This window comes from Strigops habroptila, chromosome 5, assembly GCF_004027225.2.
Source record: "Strigops habroptila isolate Jane chromosome 5, bStrHab1.2.pri, whole genome shotgun sequence".
Taxonomy (NCBI): Eukaryota; Metazoa; Chordata; class Aves; order Psittaciformes; family Psittacidae; genus Strigops; species Strigops habroptila.
Window position 1 is genome coordinate 47,976,888 of NC_044281.2, and position 23,897 is coordinate 48,000,784.

General features: G+C 39.1%; 1 pseudogene; it reads left to right on the forward strand.

The window, feature by feature from the left end:
• LOC115608270 overlaps positions 1 to 23,897 on the forward strand; it is a 194,036-nt pseudogene that overhangs the window by 138,025 nt on the left and 32,114 nt on the right.

Genomic DNA, 23,897 nt, shown 5'->3' on the forward strand with positions numbered 1-23,897 from the left:
AACCATATACTGGAGAGTGCCACCAGAGCAATCTGGTCTCTAAGTGGTGGAAGAGCTGATAAATCTTTTATATTACTGAAAAGTAACAGTTCTCTAAGAGTTTCTCCATGCTAATGCACATTGCTTACACTACTTACAGAATATCGTCTTTCAAATCTCAGATATGAATCAAGCTATTGTTTTATGAAATTTTAAATTTATCTTAAGTGAATGTAATACTGGATAGGTACTCCTTAAGCCTTCTTCCTTCCTTCTCCCCCAGATGCCTCTGGTCAGCTCATAACTTCCCCTTTATATTTGTTTGAATGAAAAAAAAAAAAGGGGGGGGGGGGACGGGACCTGTTACTTTCTTCATAGCTATTACATCACAATGTTGAATCCCTAAGTGACTTTGGCTTGCTTCAAAATTCTTGCTCCATTAAAAACAATAATTTCCATAAGACAGCCTTAGAGCCTAAAAGAGGAGGAGATCAAACACACCACCATTGCTCGCTGAAGTGCCACTACCAAATATCTCTACTTGCTCATCCTAACACTCCTGCAAAGAGAAAACCACAAACATTATAAAGGCAAGTCTCATGATATGACTGTCCCCAACATGCCACCATAGAATTCGAAGGGCAGAAGTAAGTTTTGTCAAGAGCTGATGACATCTACGTTAGTAGCGAGCTATAGCTCAATAACCATACTTCAGGAACTGTTGCAATGTTGCATTAAGAGCATATGCTGTTCAGATGGAATATAAGCCTTGAATTCTGCACTAATGCTGCTTAGCTTGGATTTAGGGGTGCCGAGCCCCCTTCTAAACCACAACCTGAATTCAATGCACATTGTTAATAGTCTTTATGCGCAGCTAAATGGACACACCAGTTATCATTGCAAACCTGCTGGCAATAGTGAAAAACCCGTTGGTTAAAAAAGATACAAATCAACAAAACTGACTAAAAACACTTGTAACATGCCATCCGAAAACTTACTGAAATTTCTTGGGGGTTTTTTTTTCCTATATTAGAAAGCATCTATAGATAGTTTTCAACCTAATCAGTTAAAATTGCAGAGAATTCCATAAAAATATGATTTCGCTGAAGGTATTTGCATATGCTTATATGGTATTAAAATAGATTCATTACTGCTCTCCAGCAAGGCATAGTTCAGATTGTGTCTTGGCTTTCATATGTAAAGTAACTCATTTTAATGTGTTTACAGCTCAAAACAACATAATTATAGTTTTATACCATTTACTTCTTGAATCGAATAAAAGGACAATTTCAGTAAAATATTCAAATTTAAGCTACTTTTTCTTTGAAGAAATATTATGGATTTTCTTTTGAAGAAATGTTATGAACTTTCTTTATAATCTATTATTACAGTTCTAAAGGATTCTACATAGATGTTTCAGAGACGATGCATCTTGATTTAGCTTATTTTGTATATATCTATTAACCTGTTTAAGCCATGAGAGATTCTGAAGACCCATGAGGCACCATCAGATAAGAACACAGTTTCTGCTGTTTTCATTTCTTGCAGTGCTGAGAAGTAAAATATACTGCCAATTCCTGAATACAAAATATAACTTAGTTTTATGAACTCTATCTTAATACTGTCTTTGTTATTGCTGAAATAATAAGAGTTGAAGACTCAAATAATTGGAGAAGGTAGAACACAAAGAGGAGAGGTAAAAGGTCAGACCTGAAAGATGGACAAAGGATAGTGAAAGAAAGGAAAATAAAAGTTACAAGGGGATTAAATGGGTGATCCATGGTGTTTTGAAACATAACCATACTTCTCCATAGCTTCCTGTTTTGTTAGCTGGATAATCAGAGAAAAGGACAAGAAGAGCACTTCTAAAAACTGCAGCAGAATGGGTTAGGTCTAAGGAACATAAAGAATATGGAAAAACATCTAGTAACAAAGGAGCAAGGGGAGCAAGGCTCCTGTGCAAGGGGTGAGAGCACATCAAACGTAGAGTTTTTCCAAAGATTTCATTTAAATCTTGAAATAAACTGGAAGGTAGGAGAGGTGTTTGAGAAAACATTGTTTGTTTGTAAAAAACATAGCTGGTTTATAAATCTCCATATACAATCAAAAAAAGCTACCAATAAAGAAAATTATTGACGGAGAGGAAAAAATACGTGTTTAGAAAGCATGCCTATATCTTTGCAATCAGTAATTCTTACACCATTTTCAAAAAAAACTGTCTCTGGTGAGTCTGATGTGAAAATTTCTATTGAAAACTTACAGAAAACATCAGAAAAGTAAAAGTAAAAAGACCCCAAACAAACAAACAAGAAACTACAAACAGAGTCTGCAAACAAAGTGCACAAAACACATTCTTTTCCTTAAAAGCTCATTCTTCTGTACAGCTATCACTGTGTTCATCCCCTTCTTGCACCGTTCTTGCACTTTGCCTGTGTATGATGTCTTACCCCAAGAATCTTACTAATCAAAATTTGATGGATACCTCCTTGGAATGCAGATACACATATATTACGTGAAAGCATCATTTATTAGGATAAGTTTCATACTGAAAACTGTTTCGTTACTTTCAAACTTGAGTGTCATTCTAGAAATCCAGTTTATATCCCGATACTATCCTTACCTACTCAGGACACATAGAGAGGAGACGATCATTTAAAGTTTATGGAGAAATCAGGCTTAAATGAATATAAACTAAGGCAGTATTAAAGCCCCAACGCTTTGGCTTTCTTCTTTTAAACTCTGCATTATAAAGCTTTCTATTGAAAAAGTATTATGAATAGAAAAATATTTCATATGCGGAAATGGCTATACCTAACCAAAATCTTTCTAAGACATTGTTTTGGTATTTGTTGAGTATGAAAGAGATTATCTTATTATTATTCCTTGACATAGCTTAGATAAGACTGAAAATGGTCTCTGACATGTAGTTGATAATATCATGTCTATGTTCATGAACTGGTTGCTTCCTGACTGAACATCTAAGAACCCCCATTTTCTTTAAATGCATCAGTTAATGAATTGAGATGTCAAATATATTGTTTTGAAAACCTAGAGGAAAATGAACAGTGATGCAGAAAAATACAAAAGACTAATTCAACGTAAGCAAACACAGAGTCTCTTTTTGAGGTAATATTTTCTTGTATATTCATATACGATTTCAACATCCCAGAACTGGAAAAGGGCCTCCTTCCTGGCAGAGTCTAGGCCCTATTTCATTTGTGGAAATGATTTATTCTGAATACAGGGAGATTTGTAAACAAAGTTTAGTGGGTGAGCTGGCTGAAGATCTCAGGTTTTCTCCTCCACTAAAAGCACTGTGCTAGAGCAGAATGATTTTGAATTTCATACACACAAACAAATTTGAGTTGAAAATCATGAATTGTGTTACAGAATTGTCTATGTGCACCTGCAGCCACATTTGACAAATAAAAGAGTCTGCAGCAAAGGAATGGTTATAATCAGAAGTGGCTGTGTGATTCAGACTCCATAGAATATTCCTTATTGCTCATGATTTTAGTAGGCGAAGGGGAAGAAAACCGCTCACCAAGTAGCAATATCAGCAACACAATCTCATTTTTTATTAGCTGAAACATAGCTCAAGGACACTGAACTAGATGTTCACCTTTTAATTTTGCTGTTAAAGCAAGGAGTAAATTTATCCATCACAGACGTGGTGGTTTAGGAGCACAGATTTTACTAAGACTGAATGCGCCTGTACAGATGGATACAAGGTGGTGTGACTGCTTTGCTCATGTGCTGACCTGTCTGGATGTAAGGCACGCCAGGCCCACAAGCTATCATCTCGCTCTGTTAGCCCAGCACAAGCTAAATAGCCTCGCTGGCTCGTTCTGTCTGCCTGTGTGCAGTTAGTGCCTCTCACACAGCTCCACATCCTTCCTGGATTTGCGAATTCCAGATCCGGGCACCTCCCATATAAAAGTTATTACTCCTATCTTCTGTTTCCACATTTTTCAAAGTGGGGATTAACTTTTGCCTGTGCCTACTTCCAGTGTGTTGTATGTTCCTAAAGTCTTTTACAATATGTTTGACTTTTCAATTTTCAACATAAAGAAATTAGTAAAGGATCATGAGCTTTGAACTTATGCTCCCATCTGAATTTATAGTAACATCCCGATCTCAATGAGTTTTTAAAACGTTTTGTTTCAACAAAAATAATCCTGGATGTGCACCCTTTGTAAAACTTACTTGGGAAGTAGAAGTACTTAAAGGAGCTGAGGACTTTCTTCTGGGCATTACTGCTTGTGACTGTAAGAGAAGGGACATCAGTGACTAGGAAGTCTAACCAGCATCTGAATGTGGGGAACTTCTGGATGCTGGAGGAAAGGATAATCAAAGCTCTATTTCTGAATATCTGGAAGAGGGAAGACATTAGGGTATGCCTGGATGGCTGAACAGATCATTTAGGAATTAAACACACTCTGACTAGAGAAGAAAGTTATGTCAGAATTTGATAAAATAAAATGGCAGAGTAAGAATTGATAGAAAACCAGAATTTCCCTAGAGCTTCCTACTGGCAGCTGCTCCATCTCCCCTTTCTCACCAAGTAAATACAGAAAAAAAACCCATTAATGTGGAAAAGCAGAGAGAAATGGGATGATCCTTGATACTCTGGTAACAAGACTTCTTAGACCAGTGTAATTTTTCTATTCTCTCTTGACATTTTAAATGAGATTTATGTGCTGGTAGATGTTTCAAATTTTAAATTATGACCCACATAGTGTAGTATGTAAAAAGAGCATTTCTCTGTTGACATTCTTCTGAATGAGAAATGTGCTAGACAGTATGTACCACTAAATGTTAATAGGTCTAAAACTACACAAATTGTAAATTTATTGAATTGTGTTAATAATGAATTCTTGAACTATTCACAGAATTCTGAAATAGTTGTAACCTTATCAGAATTAAAGGTGAACTGACAGGCAGAAGAGGCCACAGCCAGATGTCCTTGATAAGGAGGAGTCAGTGTCCACCTGAAGAGTAGACTGATTTGGGGCATTTTCTTACATTAGAGAGAGCAGCACTTGAGAGTACATGGTGATGCTTATAGTGTCTCCCTCATGTCATTACCTAAAAAAGTTACACTTGCATTTAAAGAATAAAATGCAAATTTAGAACTCTAATAGCTGCAAAGATAAGCATGGCAATGAAAAGGTAATAAATGCTCACATATACAGGAAGCTTAAGCAAGTGTCTGACATATCAGCTACTAGTTGTAGGTCAGGATGGGGCTGCCTCCAAGGCTTGGGAAGAAAAGTGTGGAGGTGCGTTAAGTCTAAGACCATCAAAGACTTGGGTGAACGAATATGGTAACCAACCTGGTCCACCCTGTCCCAGACAGAGTATGAAATGTGTGCTGCTTCTCTGGGAACAGAAATGGTTGGGGTCAGGAGGGGATGTGACTTCTCTTAATTCAAGCCTGGATGTGTCCTTTTTCTGAAAGCTTGTAAATGCAGAAAAAAAAAAAAACCACACCAAACCACACACACAAAAACCACAAAGAAACACAAAAACCACACACAAAACCAAAAAACAAATGAACAAACAAACAAAAAAACCCAAACAAACCAGAAACTCAGAAAACAGAAAATATATTAGATTCCTTGTCTGGGTTTCAGTGGTGATATCTCACCCTGGCTTTAAGAGACTGTTGAGTGCCTTCTCTGTTTGTGAACTGCTGTTTTCACTAGCTTATACAGTCATTTTATCATCTCCAGAATGAACATGATCCTCTTCAACTACAGACATCTAGTAGTTCACTATAAAATGCAATTCAAGTGAGAAAAGAAATCAGAATTTGCTGTGCCTTAAGAACACCATGGTGGCATTGGCAAGCATCATAACTAGTCTCTGGATCATGATTCTTATTTATGGGCTTAGTACAAGAGGCACAAAACACCTGAAACATCAGGCAAAATGAAGGCTGTGGTGTTCTCATGGCGGGGAACTCCTGCAACACACAGATGGAAAGCGTCCTGGTGTTGAGCTGGATGAGGGATGTTAAACATCTGTAGTGGAAATTTGCCCTCTGTCACCCTTGTTCTAATCTTCCCCAGATAGAGGGACAACAGAGAAATCTATCTTCTTGGGGTCTGATCCATTCCCACACTATTCTGTGCTTACAGCGGTGTAACTCCATCGATACAAATAGAGTTACTGCCCTACAGAGCTGGAGCAAAGAAGCACGTTCTCAGTCTCTTATCTACGCCTGTGAAAAATAAACCAAATTGTTCCACTGCTGCACATTTCCCCATTCGTATAGGCAGAAATACTGATAGGTAGTGAAAATGTATTCTTGTACTGTCATATAACCTTGAGCATTTTGCCTTGTCATTTATTTGTTATTTTCATCCAGTCCAGTATGTAATCATACAGTGGCATCACAGAGAAAACCAGATTTGTGCAATCACAGTTCTGCATTGATAATGGGTTATGCATTTGAAGATATCGATTGACTGCAAGGAAAATAAATTGAAGTAATACAGGATTTGAGAAAGCTACTAACTACAGACAACTGAGTCTGCAGTCTTTTGGTATAATTCTTTGGTTTAGCTTATTTAGATATCTGGAAGACTGCAGATAGAAATTTTCAGGTATTCCAGAAAAAATCTATCGTATTCTAATCCTAACTAAATTGCACAGTGTCACTGTAAGTAAAAATTTGAAATTATTAAAGCTGAGAGGACACTCCAGTTACCACATTTGAATGATGCCAAGATCTTACAAAGTTCGGTGGCCTCTGCAGAGTGGATGAGGGACCTTGAGCAGTATATATCATAATGAGCAACCAACCAAAATGTATCACTGCTCTTCATTGGTAGTATTATTTAAGATGGTAAAAATTGCATTATCATAGATACACGCCAACACTATGCTCCCCCTTACGGGGAAGGCTGAAGCTTATTTGTAGGATGGGTATATCACCTATATCATCTCATCAAGAAATAACATATTTCCCTTTTGCAAATAGTCAGTCTGATCTCCTAACTAGTTACCAAAATTTAGTTAGGAGGAAAATCCATTTAATTATGGCACAGTGGAAGGAACTTACAGTTATAATCAGATCTTATTTTCGAAATTTGTCAGAGAGGTCATTCAGTCCTTCACTGTCATTCCTGTTGATTTCTAGTCTCTGGATCAAATTTTCTAAAGGCAGTAATGATCCTCTATTATTCATTTTTAAAAATTGACTTCTTTTATCCTCTCATGCTCTTTTTGCTGATGTCCTTCCTGCTTCATCATCTCTTTTCTTTCATTCTGTGTATCCCGTCATTCATCAGCCTTACTTTGGACAGTAAAATTCAGGTGTTTACCTACTGATGTCCATTGCTTGATCAAGTACCATTGTAAAACTCCAAAAGATAATGCTTCAGGGCAAAAAACACTCACCAGCCTCTAGGAAAATGACACTGTTTATCAGCCAAATAAAACCAACTTGGGATGCTAAGATTTGCTTTGATCTAGTCAACTTTCACTTTGACCATTGCCAAGCATCTTAATCTCTTTCCTTGCAACTGTGGCTAATTTCTGCATCAATAAGAGTTTTAAGAAAGTGATTAATATTTATATTTTTTTAAAAAGAGGTACATTCCACATGGGGTTAACCCTAGAACCAAGCGAGGTTTTTTGTTCAGGATCCAATATATTCCATTTCCTATGGAGTGAGTATGCCAGAACTGGTTAAAAATAGCTTCTCCCATTCATTAGAGTCAGCAGATGGCCATTAATCTTCGTGAAAGTATTGATTCAAACTACTCGTCTCCACTTTCAAGGCCCCTCACAGACTACACTCTCCCCATCTATCACCCCTCTTTACACAACTGAAAAGACAACTGGCTTTGTAACAAGTGGGTGACAGGTACAAACCAGCACTCTCCTACATGCTGTCCCTCACATCTGGAGGGAGCTGTACACAGCATTAACAAAGCTTTTTCATTTGTCTCTCTTAAATGCTTTCCTAAAACTTTCCTTTGCCATAATGACTACAAAAGCATTACATAGTTATACACTGGTGTGATAGGACTAGAGCCTCTTTAGGACACAATCCTTCCAAGGACCATCTTAATATTGTTTATGTCTCCATCTCTGATATCTCTGTCCCAAAGTCCAATGTCTCATCTTACTCCTAGACTGCAAAAGCTTGAATGCAAAGTCTCTCCATTATGTACTGTCTAGCTGAACATTTCCCAGCATGCTATTGCAATATAGACAGTTAATAAGAAACAAATATTAGCTTAGGCGGTCAAGACTGCAGGGTGCACAGTGCCAAAACCTCATGACCTAGTGTAAGCCAAAATTGGTAAACCAGCATGGCAAGTGTTTTTGCCTGGCTGCAATTTAACCCCTGTAAGCCCAGTGCTGCACCTCAAAGAGTAAGGTGCAGAACCTCCACTGAGACTTACTACCTTAGTCTCAGCGTTAAGCCAGCATAAACATATTTCATCTAGTTCATGAACTGCCACCTTGTAAGTTCAGTACTGCAGTTCTCTGTGCATCCAGTACTGGTGTTACCTTTAGCAGATAACACCATGTCATTTCCATGCCAGCAACCATAAATGTGCCCTTAGCATATATGATAGATTAACTCTTTTACTTCTGGAATTGATGTTCTGTTGTTTGCTCATAAGCTAAAGGTTCGCTGTGGTTCCTTTAAATTCTAGACCAGCAGATTTAGCTAATATTTATCTTCCTTCCGCCCTAGTTTCAAGATCTTCACAAAGCCATGTGGATTTTGCTGGAAGAAATATTGAAGATGCTAAAGGCTCTCACCAGGAAGACATTTTAAAGACATCAAGACACATACATTCCCTTCTTTCCCAAACCCAAATTCCAAGACAAGAAAGTACACACTTTTTGGAAAGAAATCCCACAGTCATGAACACTCCCTCTCTTACAGTCAAAAGGAAGACTTCCCAAGCTCACACACTGTCAGCAGAAAAAAATGGTATGGAGTCCAGAGCACCTGAGAAACAATCTTTTCTTGAAAAAAGAAATGATACACACACTTTCTTTCTGCACGGGGGGCCAGACCCTGGTGCAACAACTGTCAGTGCGACAACCCGTACCCCTCTTCATTCTAAATGATACAAACCAGGTACAACACAGACTGTTCCTTCTCATCACAACACAAATACAAGTTCATTGCTTGCAAGGGCACACGCTGTTCAGCAATCTCATTCCATGTACAGGTATTCTCCCAGGAAATGGCCTGGTTGAGTCACAGTCCTGAAGACTAAACCATCCCAAGATTTACCAATGCAGCAGACGAGAGCACCTACTTTGGCAACACACTTCACCTTCCCTTTCCATTTAATAGGTTCTTCCCTTGATACAGCTCCCTGGAGTGCTAGCGTCCCAGCAGGGTCTGCTCCCCAAGCAGGGCTTCCAGCACAGACCACAGCAGCCAGAAAGGTGTACAGCACAGCAATGGATCATGTGAAACTGCCAAAACCAAGTGGTGGGACGCATCAGAAAGTCATTTGTGCTAATATGCTATGCTTTACCGGTGTGCAGTGCGAGCCGGCTGAAGATGGAGGATTTACATGTGGGCCTTGTCCCACTGGATACAGCGGTGATGGAATTACATGTGAAGGTAAGGAGAAGAATCCTTATTCTTTTATAACTTCAAATCTAATAACTCTCCAAAGTAAAAATGTATTTTGATTATAAATTTGGAGATTTTTCTAGCTGGGAACATTCTGGCTTTCAAAGCCAATCGTATTTCAAAATAATAGACAAACATAACTTTGAAAAAGCTCTTTCTGCTTAGAAAAATCACATTTATTTGATAATATCTAATCTATTGAAACCAGGGACAGATTACGATCTTGCTTACCCTTGCTTAAGGCCAGATTCATTCTACTGAAGTCATTACATTTAAAAATATATAAAACTGCTGTGGAAAGAGTAAATTTGACTCCATTTGTCTATACAACACATATTCTAGAAAAAACCTAATTGTTCTACTACCTTAAATATGACTTTTAAATATCTAATATCTTTAATACAAAACTGAACTTGTCATCTGAAATGTATAGCACCAGCAGGGTTTTCACAATATATGGAGTTATTTATTAGACAGCTCAGAACACCTCTGTAAAACAGTAGTATTATGCACATTGTTGAATAATGAATTCCCTGACTTAGCTATCATTAATTACACCTTTTGTTGAAATCCCTCTGATAAGCTGATCTCTTAATTGGCCTTTCACTACAGAAAGCAAAAGTATTTGTATCATCTATTTCGTTCTCTTTCACATATGGTTCCTCGAGCTCTGTGTAGAGAGAAGGCAGGTGTAGAGGTGGGTCTCAGCTGTGATGCACTGCGGAGGACCTTGCAAGGACTCCTTGCTGTAAACAAGGCTTCACGGGGGTGTAAAGCCCCCAGCAATACTGCAGCCCTCTGAGGCTGGAGATATATCAGAAAATGCATAAGAAAAGGTTACTATAATCTTGGGTGCTATAATTTTTGCCTATTTGCACATTTCTGAAATGCCCCTTCTAAAGGACTGAAGATTACTTGGCACAAAAGACCCTGTCTCTGGCCTCTGTTTTATACCCAGAGCTGGAAGAGTATCAGGTAGCTCCTCGTAGTGGGAAGCCCAAAACAAATCTAACCACAGAATGGCCTCCCCTCAAAGACCAGGCCCATGGTCATATGAGTATTTACAAATATGGGCATATGGCTGCTTTGTGTATATTTAGTATGCCCATCAGTATAGTCCCATCAGTATAGTCCTTAAGACATAAACCTACCTCTACCTTTTACTGTCTCACAAGATGAGATGTTTCCTTCACTTACTGGTATTACTGAAAATCTCCCTGGAGAGTCCTTAAGATGAAATACTTTATTACCAACATCATTCTGTGTACCGGGGCTTGATGACATGATGCACAAACATCGTTTATTTGTCTCTCATCACTGACCATGTCACCTGATTCAGTAATAAGCCTGTCTGCTTCCTGCTTCTTCTTCATCCTGAGCCCTTCCGCACACCTGCGAGCAGCACCCTGGAGCATGGCCAGCAGCATGAAGAGCACCCATTGTACCTCCAGTCGTTGATGTCTCTTCCCATGTCAGATGTAGCTCAGTCATCATGAGAGCTGAAGTTGAAAGATGAGGCTAATTCCTTGGATTAAGGCCTGCCATAATCTCAGCTACCAGCACCTTACAATGCTGCCATGATTGTACCAACTTCCTTGAAAATAGTAGTACCCTCTAAGAACAGGAGCAACAAAATTGAACAAGTGATCAAAAGCTCAGATGAGACCCACGTTTGCAAAATCTTCAGGCTTCAATGCCACACCTGTGGCAAGTGAGCAAAAGTTTTGACAGACTCAGACACAATTGACAGTTGTCACCATCTTATCTGATACCAAAATTCACCAAGATTAAAAAACCAGCCCACCAGTAGCAAGTTTTAATACCTGTGGAGCTTGAGGAGATGTGACGTTTGTTTAACAAGAGTGTCTGAAAATGCTCTTAAGATAATAAATACTTTACTGAGTGATATTTATGTTGTGACAGAATCTAAATTTTTTTTCAGATCTGCAGATTTAAAATCAGGCTTGGAGGACTGGTTAGGAAAATAAAGCAGATTCCTGAAAATGAATTTCTCTTCTAAAGTAACATACCACATTTTATACCTGTAATATTATTACCCCTTTGGACGAGAACCTCAGTCTTCCTGTTCGGTTTTAGTTGGAAGTCCTCTCCCTCTACTCTGTCTTCCTGCTTTGAGAATCAGACTCACAGGAGTCCAGGCTGGAGGGGACCGCTGGGGATCACCAGGTCTAACCTCCTACCTTCTTTTGGAAGAACATAGCTAGATGTCAGTGAGTTTGGCTTATATTCAGGCATCTAAACCGAGACATGTTCAGATGCTCTTAGCAATTTCCATTTAGATCACTCCCTTCATTACTGACAACTTTGTCATATGTAAAAAGAAGGATCTCACTTTTGCCCATCTTGATTTGGTGTAATAAACATTACAGATTCTTAATTCTTTCACTCCTGGCAGCAGCTACTTACCATGCAGATGAGGTAAAATGAACTAGCTCCTCAAGGCTCTACTCATCACTCCCATGCCCTTTTCTACAGCTGGCCAGATTCCCAGCTTGTAGAGCTCTTTCACCTTCATGCGCAAAGGCAGTATCACCATTTATTAGTGACCTAATGTTAATACTAGTCTGCTAAGCAGGCAAGGGCTTGAAAAACTTAATTTCAGAGCAGCATTTTGGAGGTATCTGGCATTGCCTACACCATAATAAAAAATAAGCAGGGGAAGTAAGGCCTGCTTTAGTCCACTGGATTCTCTTGCATGTTCTCTTGCAGAAAATGCTCACTGGCATTTATGGAGCAGTTAGCCAAGAGTTCCTCTAGTGATGAGGGAGGTTCCTAAATACCCGATTTCCACTCCAAGCTCAATTTTAAGGATATATACCATAAAGCCAATGCATTACTATAGCACACTCCTAGCAGTTTTACAGGACAGCACCTACAGCCTGTCTAAGCGCACTGCAGAAGTGTCAGAATGCTCACAGAGCTTTAAATGTTCCCGCTCAGTATGCCAAGTAAATAAAAATCTACTACTTTAATAATGCATAACTAGTTCAAACAGGATTGTTTTCAGAATGCTTCTGTTATTTTGTCTAGAAGTGCTAAGTAATAATTGAGGCTAATGCTCTGAAATAATAGTTAGTATTGTTAGTCACCTTAAAGCAATTACTCACCGTCCTGCCTCTGTTACACACTCTACAACAGGGACACAGACAGACCTTCACTTTCAAAGATGTTGTATTTACTGGACAAGGAAACAAACGCTGTCTTTTCCACAGGCTCAGTTTTTCACCAGGGTCTGTGCATATGGCACTGTCCAAGAGCAGCTGTTCTACTTCTTGAGCTCCTTAGGGTGCCCTAAGGTGGAACATGTCCTTTCCATTTGATATTAGGGTTGAAGTTAAAAAAAACATCTGTTCTGGACATCGTTGTGCTTGTTTCTAAGAGACCCTGATCTGAAGACTAAAGAAGGGTAAGAATTTAAGCCAAATTTCTGGTCATCATTGTTTCTATCTCTAACCCCAAGTTGATAGGGAGTGTCTGGTTACTAAAACTGTACAATTAAAAAGTTAAAGACTAAGTTCTGTAGAATAAAGACAATTATTTAAGATTATTTTGGATTAGGTGACAGTTGAGGACCAGTATCTTTCTAATTTTTAGTAGTCATAAAAGTTCCTCAGAATTCCTATGGAATATAAAGTCATGCTACTTTAGAAATATTTTCTTAAAAATGTGAAGTCAACAAAACTCTGGGATATTTTATAGTATTTTATTTGCATAGTATTTCCTAAGGAAAGGGGAAGTCTAGAACAGTAGTAGTTATGCTTTCAGCTCAAGAGTTACAAACACCACATTGCCTTGACATAACAAAACCACTGTTCAAACCTAATAATTTTCAAAATAACAGGAAAGATGAAGTAGGTGGGAAAGTATTATGACCTCAGGATGAACACCTGGATGAAACGAGGCAAAAAAATTCAGGTAGCTGACAGTCATCTGTTCTGACATTTTACTCCCCAAAAGCTCTACTATGTCAGACCAAAATTCCTTTCACTATCTCCAATAGCTATCAACATCAGATGTCTCAAAGTATATGGGAAAGATATAGCGATACTATTCAGAACAGTCCCTCAGCAAGTCATGGATCATGTGCTATAAAAAGCCAAGCACCCTGTTCAGCCTTTCCAGGCCATGCCTGATTTTGTAATTTTCTATCCTATCCCTCCAAGTCATGTCTTTCCCAAAGTCCTAATATATTCACTTGTTCTTCATACAAAAGCTCTACTATACCTTTGTTTATCTCTGTCACCTTTTTCAGCATCTTCTCCACTTTTACTATATCTTTCCTGAGATGGGGCATCAGACCTGAACATGATGTTTAAGATGCAGCTCAGTATGGATACAGACCATCATAAAGTCTGGCATTTTGTGCTCTGCTCATTTCTTAACAATTCCTAACACTTTATTTGCTTTTTTGACTGCAGATGAGCACTCAGCTGAAATTTCACAAAACAAAATCCATTAGCACAACCTAATCAGAACTGTTGTCTGCATTTCTATTCCAAATTTATTCAGTGAAGTTAATCATCTAGTTTATTTTCTATTTACTGTAACAGGACCCAGGGACTAACTACAGGCCAGCCAATCTCACCGTGATGCCTGGCAAGATCATGGAGCAGATCCTCCCGGAAACTACGCTAAAGTACATGGAAAATAAGGAGGTGGTTGATCACAAAGTGGCTTCACTAAGGGAAAATCATCACTGACAAATCTGGTGGCCTTCTACAGTGGGTTTACAGCATTGGTGGACAAGGGAAAAGTAACTGATGTCATCTACCTGGACTTGTGCAAAGCATTTGACATTGTCCTGCAAGACATTGTCTCTAAACTGGAGAAGCATGGATTTAATGGATGGATAACTCAGTGGATAAAGAATTGCCTGGACAGTCATGCTTAAAGAGTTGCAGTCAACAGCTCGATGTCCAAGTAGAGACCAGTGACAAGTGGTGTTCCTCAGGGGGTATTGGGACTGACCCTGTTCCACATCTTTGTCGGTGACATGGACAGTGGGATTGACTGCGCCCTCAGCAAGTTTGCCAATGACACCAAGCTGTGTGAGGCAGTCGACCTGCTGTAGGGAGGAGATGCCATCCAGAGGCACCTTGACAGGCTGGAGAGGTGGGCCTGTGTGAACCACATGAAGTTCAGCAAGGCAAAGTGCAAGGCTGGTGCACATGGGTTGGGGCAATCCCAAGCACAAATAAAGGCTGGGCAAAGGATGGATTGAGAGCAGCCCTGAGGAGAAGGACGTGAGGGTGTTGACTGACAAGTTCAACAGGAGCCAGCAACGTGCACTTGCAGCCAGAAAGCCAACCATATCCTGGGCTGCATCAAAAGGAGTATGACCAGCAGGTCAAGGGAGGGGATTCTCCCCCTCTACTCTGCTATCGTCAGACCCCACTTGGAGTACTGTGTGCAGTTCTGGGGTCCGCAACATAAGAAGGGTGTGGACCTGTTGGAACAAGTCCAGAGAAGCCCATGAAGATGGTCAGAGAGCTGGAGCACCTCTCCTGTGAAGACAGGCTGAGTTGGGGTTGTTGAGCCTGGAGAAGAGAAGGCTCTGGGGAGGCCCTAAAGCAGCTTTCCAATACCTAAAGGGATGGACAAGAAAGCTGGAGAGGGACTTTTTACATGGACATGTAGTGACATGACAAGGGGTAGTGGCTTTAAACTGAGAGAGAGTAGATTTAGATTAGATATTAGGAAGAAGTTCTTCACTGTGATGGTGGTGAGACACTGGCACAGGTTGCCCAGAGAAGCTGTGGCTGCACCATCCCTGGCAGTGTTCAAGGCCAGGCTGGACGGGGCTTTGAGCAACCTGGTCTAGTGGAAGGTGTCCCTACCTGTGGCAGGGGGCAGGGGATAGAACTAGATGATCTTTAAGGTCCTTTCCAACCCAAACTGTTCTGTGATTCTATAAGCCTTTGGATATTTATTTCATAAGTGGGCTCCAAACTGCTGGACTATTTAAATATGCATATGAGTTATTTTAATTGCACTAATACATACTTTAACCCTACGCTTTATTTCCTTTATCTGTGTATATTACAAAAACCAATACTGTGGTAACTTTCTTTTCCATTTTTCCCCTCCCTTACACTGTACATGTTCAAACTTCTTCTAATTTAGGAAATTAGATTAATACATCTATGAGAGAAAATAAATAATATACAATGATTGCATGAAACAAGGTAGACTACACCACTTCCAGTGAAGTCTGTCCTGACCTGACTGGTTTTCAGAGGTTATGCCCTCACATCTCTTTTAGCCTTGATTTAGTGGTTCACACCCATGACCACACATGCCAGATGGCACAGGGAGTTTACTCACTGTTGGAGATGCTAAGCAATAACTCTGTTGTGGAAGACATTTGCTGATTAGGTTATCAAAAATGGAGGAAACAACATAGCATCCTCTATTGCTGAGTACTCCCAAAGTTATCATAGAGAAACTTACAAACTGTAGAGAAACTTACAAAATGTGCGTGATCTCATTTTAATGGAAAAAAGTTGTTTTGGGATATTTCCCAAAAAGCCCTTTCAAAGAAAACAATAATGGACTTCTCCATTTTCACCTCCAGATTTTAAATTATAAACATAAACATACATATATTCGACCGCAAGATTGACCATTTGCAGCAATGTTTTCCTCTTTACTGTTATTTTATACCATCCAAAATCGTTTAGTATAAAAACACTGCAATACCTTTGTACAATTTAGCAAATGTTTATGGGGAAAAAAAAAAAAAAAAATTATTCCAGAAGATGAAAGATAGAAGTTTTGGAAAGGAATTTGATGCAAACAGTATATTTCTATCATGGAGGGAAATATACTTTAGGTGAATACTGTTCTCGCTCTCACATTGCAGCCAGTGCTCAGTTTTTATCTTTTGCTATTCACCAGTAATAGAATAAACACTTTACTATTAAATGTCACCGTAAGAGCTAAATGTTTTAATATCCAAAATACCATGTTCATTTCTGACAGTTCAGATGCATCTTGAAATGTGTAAAGGCCAGATGGAAAGTATTCTATTCAAATGGACATATTCACTTTAAGTGCTACATACAAAACACACTGAAATAAAGCATAATATGTTTGAATGTCACTGGGCTTGGCATAGCACTTAGGCACCTGGAGGCTTTATGCAACCATCATCCTACAGGAAAGGCAATCACATTTCACATACTTTAAAAAGTGTTACATTTTCCCCAGGTTTTGTGTTTCCCTGTCTCCATGCAGAGAATATTAACAAAGTTACCTACCATTAATTTTTAATTGCAAAGAAATCTCTTTATAAACAATCCCTGGGCTTATGCAAGCCCAGCAGAATGGAGATGGTTCACATGGACGTGTGTGAGCAGACAGGTTGGCATCCTCCTTTCAAAGCCCTGAACCGGTCAGTGACTTCAGTGAGATCTAAGACAAACCCCTGAATGTGAATGGTGGCTTATAAATGTAGTACTGCAATTTTAAAGGAATAACAAATGTACTGAAAACAGCATCAATTTCTTTCCCTTTCTTCCACTTCCCATTTCATTACGGACTGCTACCTACTGTTTGACCTAATAGCATGAGACCCCAGGCTGCCTGAGTCTCTAACCTGGTCCAACAGCTGCTACCGGTGGCTGAAATAGAAAAACTTTAGGGAAGTTTAACCCTAACTGCTTAAACAGATCTAAACCAAACCTACTTAGTTGTACAGACAATGTCAATTTTTTTAATTCTTTTTTCTCACAGATGTACACTTCAAATTTCAGCTAAACCTATGCTGAACTGCAAATGTCTAAACCTCATCGTCCATCAAATCAAAACTAAATTTAGCTTAATGACATTCTCAGCATGTATAGTATGGATCTAAACTATATCTAGTGAGTTTGCTGTTCTCAGGCATGTCAAATCCTAAAGATATTTTAATGCAACATCATTGAAAATTTCACAGTTAAAACTGGATGGTAATAGGAAATGTAAATACTGAAGTATTTTAAGAGAAGATCTAATGCCAAATATATTTCTTTAATGCTATTTGTGTCAAAATGATTTATTTTCAATTACCTTCTTGGAGCTTGTCTTTTTAACTGCAATTGGATAATGTGTGGTGACTTACATTACTTTCTTGGATGGCAAAGTACATATTCAATGGCTTTACCTGAAGGCTTAGTGATAAACACAAGGATGCCTTCAACACATAAAGTTCATTTAAATTATGTGATACTACAAGTATTTGTCCTTCATTTAGCTTTCCAATTACACAGTCCATTTTCCAGTTTTAAGAACAAAATGTGGTACACTGGGGTTGGGGTTTTTTTTCCACAGTAACAATGCTTAAAATGAAGATGCTTTGTTTCAGATCTCCTTAGCTTCATTTTGTGTTTTCCTTGGAATAACCTTGCTTAGCTTCATATCCATTATAGAAGACAAAACTCTGCCAGTGAAGTGTGCCAAAGTACAAGACTTTTCTCTGTATTCACTTTCCAAGAACAAGGAAAGACATTTTTCATTCTATTATGTGGGGTGGCTTTTTTTTACAAAGGCATGAGAGCCAGCTGACACGCATGCCTTGCTCTGCTCCTGCACACAGCACTTCTTCAAGTGTCAGTGGCCTTATTCTACCTCCAGTGGTCTTCTCCTCTCCTGCATTTGGCATACAAAACTACTTCTTATTAAAGGGCTCCAAAAAGAAGTGTTCATGACATCAGATGTCCGGTGTCTACCTTAGATGTTAGGTTTAAGTGGCTAAACCTCCCAGGCTCCCTGTACAATAAAGCCATTAGGCTCATAACAATCAACATTTGAAAAACAAACCAGTGTCTTCAGCAAATAGCCTGTTTCAGGAGTTGCAGTATTTTCCGGCTTTATGCAGTACACCTGCTCATCCTCTTTCTTCTACAGAATGATGTTGCACATTGCAGTATGTCAAGAAATTATCTAACTTGCTGCTTTGTCTGCAGGCCTCACTCTACTTATTAAACATTAAAATCATTGCTTAAATGTTTGTCATTTTGCTGACAAATTCCCATACAGTTCTTTTCTATACAGAATAAACACTTCATCTCTGCTTTAGTGACTTCTAACACCTGTTAAGCTTACTGAACATCCACATGGCAAATTTGTAGAGAGGGATGATCAAGGTTTTATTACTGACTACATTTGTACTTGATCCATTCTTAGACTTCAAAAATACATACTTAAAAATGTGCATGCTCAGAAGTGAAATATGATTCTGTTAAAATCATTCCCTTGCAGACATTATATAGCTGCTCATTAGCGCTGTATTACTAATATAATACCTACTTTTATCCTGCAGTGTTTTCCTCAGTAGCCATATTACTTGTTGGATTAATAAAATGGTATGGGAAAAGTAATAACAAGTGCTGTGCTCATAACCACACAGAATGTAACATTTTAACTGTATCTTCTTTCTCTTTGCTTTATTCTTGCAGTGCAGTGTGATCCACCATGTGAGAATCGAGGAACTTGTGTATCTCAAAATACTTGTCTTGTGCTTATGGATTTGTCGGTCCTCGACGTGAAACAAGTAGGTATAAACTCATTCAGGCTTTTCTCCTCATTACATGTTCAAACTTGCAGAAAATTAGAAGACAAAGAAAGCCTTTTTATTTTTCTATACTTCCCCTTAAAATGATGATTGAATACAGCAAGGAAATAAAAGTATAATATATTGAAGTAATACAGTACCTAAACTATTTCAGAGCGCATATTTACCAGCAGCATAGTTGGATTATGTAAAAATATGCACATCTATATCAACATTTTCTACAGAAAAAATGCTTCTGGAAAAACAAACAAACAAGCAAAAATGTCCATGTTATTTAAAGTAATATTTGTGAAATTCAAGGCTGTGTGAGTGAATGCAGTAATACTAATTTCGAGAACACAAAAAGACAACCATACCTGTTGGGAGTCACATTATTGTGCAATACAAGTTACAAGAGAGGCTTAATATATAGAAGATCTGGGGAAAAAAAACAGCCTTCAGATCCTTCTACATTAGCTGAATGTTGAAACATATGTAGTTTCATTACTGCAGTCCTCGCTGCTTATTTAAATATCAGGTTGCCCTTGACAGGAATATAATTTTATCTCTGAATCAGAGCAGCTGGAATACTTAAGAAGTAAAGAATTTTAGATGCAGGATTTCTATTAAGGAAAGAAAACCAAGGAAAGGGACAAATTCATCCCTCAGGTTGGACAAATACCATTAGGTATTTGCCGTAATAGAACAACTTCAGGATCTGCATTGATGTTACTGATAAGAGATTTTGATCCTTTGTGTATTTTCCAGTGGTGTATAACAGACACTGTCACAACGGTGGGGTCTGTGTGTCACTAGATGAGCGCAAATGCAGAAATGGATGGAGCAGCCCTTCTTGTGAAACAGGCAAGTCATTAGAAATGACTGGTCTCTCATGTACTTTGCCCCCTGAAATCCACGTGATTCCCACAATTCAGTGGTCAGACTGGGAATTGTTTAAAGAATTAAGACATAAGAACAGGAGACCAGTTTAAAATAGGACAAGAATATAAGCAAGCAAATGTGACTTCTGCTGCCAAGTTAGCAACTGTATATGCAGTTCTAACTCTGCATAGTCAAAGGAAGAAAAGTGAACCTAAAAATGTAAACTATCAGAAACTGAGACTGACTACAGTGACTGTTGTGGTCCAGTTCTTGGATTCATTTTTGCCATTCTAGAAGATGGTTTGTGACTGTACAAGACAGAACAAAAGCCAGTTTGCAAGGAGAACGTAACCATTCACCCCTATCTCAAACATTCTGCTGCCACCAAAATTCACACTGCTCCTCCTGCCTGTGTCTCATACGTGCAGAGTGCCTACAAAAGACATCCACAGAAGTGTGTGCGCTCAGAAAAAAGCCACCTTCACGTGTCAGTACAAAATGTCAAGATAACGATTGGATCTAGGCACCTATTTCTAGCCAGGACTCATATTTTTGAACCCTATTTTGAATAGATACTGCTCAAACCTTCCTCACAGGGTCTAAGTGCTAAACACTGGAGTACATATTTTTCCTCCAAAGGCACAGTAACTACAGCACTCATCTGGGACAAGGCAAGCAAAATAGTGAAATACTAAAAGGAGCAAGAATGAGGAATACCTTAATCAGTGCCAAACCTCAAGGCTACAGAGGCACTCTGCCTCTGCCATAGTGAATATTAAATGACTAAGACACCTTCAGCCTACATTACCTTTCCTGGAAGGTAAGAGATGTCATTTTAACCTTCATCTCCGAGAGATTGCTCTTCCTGTAAGTGTTGAAATGACAGACCTATTGAGGACACATAAATTAACCTAAAATCCATGATAAATGACTGGGATTGCCACTAGCTATTCTGGTTCCCACCATCTTCTCTTTTTCCTGCCGGAGATTACATTACTCTCCTTGAGTTTTGCAAATTCATTTTGGGATAGTTTTAAACAGAATTATTCCAAGAGGAGGACAAGCAACAGCAGCAGAAGCAGTAAAGCAGTAATTTCCAACCCAGAATAACAGCAGCAGGATTTGTTTGCCTGCCAGTACCTTAGGTGAAAGACTGTCAGGCTCACCTCTCTGGCACTGTTTTGTGTGCACTACACAGAATATTTTGTGGATACTGTTGAGGTTTTCTGCCTCAATGTTAAGATAGGAGTCTCTGGATGAACATATATAGTAACAAAAAAAAAAAAAAAAGGGAACTTGGGAGACCTTACCAATGGAAATATGAACACTGGCAGAGTGTGGACATCTGTGAACTAGCTAGGACAATGAGGCAACTAATCCAAATTCACCATTAGCAATGCATGAAGTCCATTTTGAATTCATAAGTGATTGCTGCTTAGTCAGAAAAGCCTCTCATCTAGACTACGATTTCACTTTTTTTCTTTCCAAATTGACATTTTATTTCTCTTTTAGTTCATATGAAACATTTTAGTGACCCTTAATTTCTTTAATCTTAAATGTATTTAATTTTTTTAATGGGCTATTCTGTCAGATACTGAAAGACAAAGGGAATAGAAGGAAAAAGACTGTTTTAAAGTGTCATTCTGCTTTAAAATGAAAACTTTATCAGATTCTTTATTCTTCACACACTGACTTCCCAACTAAACTAATCTGCAATTCTAATACTTCTTTATTTCAACAGTCAGGTACTTGCTGCATAGAAATATGCAAGAGCTTTTACTTCCTAATGCCTGCTGTATCTTCTCCAGCAATAATAGATAAATAAAGAGGCAAAGGGAGCTCAGCCAGTGGCTTTGCTGGTGATGCATGAGCCAGTATGTTGGGGAACTGGCATTTCAATGAGGCAGAACAAACAGAGTCTTTGCGGGGCATACCTATTCAACTTCACAGAAATGCCATGATGCTCTGCCGAATTCAGACAAAGCAGCAAATGGTTAATAGCTCTTCTCCACCTTATCCAGGCTGTATGCAATGTGACTACATTTTACTACCTTGGGATCATGTTTGGTGAGGATACTAGAGTGGAAGTGTCCTGGGTTCAGCTATAGGTTCGCAGTCTCCTCCTGGAGGTGTGGGTTTTGCCTGCTCTATAACACTTTTATAGCCCACCAGCTAGATATCTTCAGGTCGCCAGCCATTGACCCTGACTTCCCTCCGATCATCACCTCAACAAAGAATGAATTTTGAGAAAACCAGACGAGCTCAGCAGTGACCAGATGAGTTTGGCGGTATCATCAGCAGGCAACAACCCAACACTACGTACCGTCCCTCCTGCCCTGAAAGACTATTACAAGAGATGGAGCCTGACATCATGGACTGGATGAGTTCAGCAATTTTACAGGGATTGGTCCATGGACTAGGGAATGATATCTTTCTCTGTGTGTGGGTGTGGGTGTATATATATGTGTATATATGGGACAGGGGTGATGGTGTGCTGAGAGATGTGGGATCTGAGCATGACGTGAATGGTATGGAATAAGGGGTGGATACTGTCCTGGGTTCAGCTATAGCAGTCATTTTTCTCCTGCTTAGTAGCTGGTGCAGTGCTGTGTTTTTTAACTTTCAGCCTGGGAACAACGCTGATAACACTGATGTTTCTAGTTGTTGCTAAGTAATGTTTATTCCAACCAAGGACTTTCTCAGTCTCATGCTTTGCCAGGGAGGAGGGGAAGCCGGGAGGAAGCAGAGACAGGACACCTGACCCAAACTAGCCAAAGGGGTATTCCATACCACAGCACGTCATGCCCAGTATATAAACCGGGGGGAGTTACCCGGAAGGCCCAGATCACTGCTCGGGTCGGGCTGGGTATTGGTCGGCGGGTGGTGAGCAATTGTATCCTCTCCCCTTGTTATTTCACTAATCGTTATTATCATTGGTGGTAGCAGTAGTGGTTTTGTGTTATACCTTAGTTGCGGGACTGCTCTTATCTCAACCCGTGGGAGTTACATTCTTCCCATTCTCCTCCCCATCCCTCCGGGAGCGGGGGGAGGAAGAAGGGGGGGGGGGGGGAGTGAGCGAGCGGCTGTGTGGTTCTGAGTTACCGGCTGGGCTCAAACCACGACAGTAAGCAAATGAAGTGTGCAAATCAAAGTAAGACATCAGAAATAAACTATTAAGTTATGCTATTTTTCATCCCCAAAGCTATGCTAAAACACCACTGAAATGTTCCCACTGTGTTGACAATGAATAAATGCCGCAGTACAACTGACCAGCAAGGATTGTGTGAAATTTATCACAATATTACTACAAATGTTTATTCTAATGACATGTGCAGAAGCAAAAGTGTGCCTACTTTAAAAAATTCAAAATTCTAAGAGATTCATAAAATTATCTTGTATTCACATACAGCTGTGTGCAATCCTGTATGCCTGAATGGAGGAATCTGTGTATGGCCAAATATGTGTACATGTCCTTACGGCTTCTATGGGCCACAGTGCCAGAGAGGTAAGAAAGTTCTATTTATCATCTTGATAAAGGATCCAGGCTTAAAATATAAACAGAAGCTTATATCATTTCCTGCTCCCACATGAATACATCCAGAGACTTTCCTTGTCGGAACTCCCTTTGTGTTCCTTTGATGCTGTAGTCTGTCGTAAATTCACATTCTGATGTTCTTAATGGTATTTTGAAGGAGTAAGCACTTATTTATGATGGCATTAATGATAACTAATTATTCTAAAACTATCCGAAGTCAGTGATATCACTTATTAACAACTGTTCAATTAAATGTTAAAACATGGCTCTACTTTATTCATTTTGCATACTCCATAGTGTGTACTATACTGTGTTCAGAACCAGAT